Genomic DNA, 1907 nt, shown 5'->3' with positions numbered 1-1907 from the left:
CTTGATATTTTGACGAGTATGGGTAATAAGAGTATCTAGAACATTAATTAAGGAATTAAAAGAAAAGATATTTATTATTTAAATCATAAGAAAATGTAAAAATAATTATAATCAATATAATTTTTTATTTTTTAATAAAAATATTTTTACTTTAAATTTTTTAACTAATGAAATATCTAGAAGACAATTAATATTTATCATTTTTATTAGGCCTTTTTCTTTAATTTTTCTAATGGTAACGGTGTCCTTGACCATGACCAACTTCACATTAATGAGATGTGTCTTTCTTTCTTTCCTTTTTGATATTGATGAAGGACGCTTTATTTGGTGCATTTAAGAGGATGTCGATTGGATTAATGATTATTATACCTACTTTGCTTATTACAGTGTCTCGCAATAAATTGTTAGATCTAGTTGGTTGTGATCAATCTCAACGAGTTAGTCGTGTGTGCAGTAAGATAAAATTTTCTCTTTAGTATACGTCGCAATTTTGGTTTTACGTAACTTTTTAAAAAGAAATTAATATGAAACAAATATATTTTTTACTAGTAGTAAATAATTTTTTAAGTTCTGATATATATTGTTTATTATTTAGACTAAAGACCCCTAGCCTCGCTTATCTTTATTTTTTTTTATACTAAACAAATGAATTGTTTGCGTTGTTTAAATAGGAAAATTTTGCACCAATACGGAAACGATTATTTGTCTACTTTTTTGTTACATGACTTGTGAAATCTTATTATGAAGAGCATTTTGCAGTTTAAAGGGAAAAATAATTGTATGACTAAGAAAATAAGTAGCAAGCAGCCGATCTCACGATCAAGATGAATATTCTCATATTAATTTTTTATGACTTTATTTTGTGAAGTTTTTTTTTAGTTTATCTTGTATATAAATATTTATATATATATTTGAGTTAAAAATATTTATATTTAGAGATAGAGATATAAATAAACTTTTCATATAATAAAGTTGATCTATATGAAATGGATATGGATGATATGTTCTCTAAGATGTTGTTGATTTGTCTAAGATATATAGATATAGACTAGTGATTTGGGATTGAATTCTTGAATAGTGTTGACTCTTAATTATGTGTTTCAATATGTCGAAACCTGAGATCTTCTGAGGTCAATTGGTACTCCCAATGCAACTAAGACACCATGAAAAATAAATGGATACTTATAAAATCAGTAAGAATTTCTCCAGAATAATAAAGTAATTTAAACTAAAGGTATTTATAGGGGTCAGATATCGACTGGATTATTCAATACAAGGTCCAAAGTCTCTTTAGGACAATGGTACTCTATCTTGGAGTACTATTCTTCACAAGTGTATCTTAAACATTCTGCATCTAGACATTGACTTCGACAATTGTAGTTTTAAAGATGATATTTTAGGACACATGATAACCCATTTTATGCATAAGCTTGATCGAAACAAAATCTTATATAAAAAATAAAAGGATTTATTTTCTTGTATTTAAAATTAGAAAATTGCCATTCTAAGGTGCAAATTAATTGCACCATTCTCTTTAATTAATATTTGTTATTTGGCGATTACTATACAGGTCTTGATTACAAAGAAAATAATAAGTGAATTATATCTTTGCCAAAATTATCTCATTGTTAACATTAACAGTAGGTTTTAATTTGAATAAGATTATTTCTAGAGGGTAAACAGCTTTTTATGGAGATTTTTTTTAAATGATATACTTAGTCAAATAATTAAAATTATATAAAGAAATTTTTTCCTATGAAAAAAAAATATTTTTATCATAAAAAATTATTAAAATTGATGTTCTACCAAAAAAACTAATCATCAAAATATTTGAAAATACAAAACCAAGTATTAAAAATAATTTCATATTCATTTTTATAATGTTACAGTTAAAAAGTTTGTTTTAT

This window comes from Glycine max, chromosome 16 (genome assembly GCF_000004515.6).
Source record: "Glycine max cultivar Williams 82 chromosome 16, Glycine_max_v4.0, whole genome shotgun sequence".
Taxonomy (NCBI): Eukaryota; Viridiplantae; Streptophyta; class Magnoliopsida; order Fabales; family Fabaceae; genus Glycine; species Glycine max.
This window is presented reverse-complemented; position numbering follows the sequence as displayed.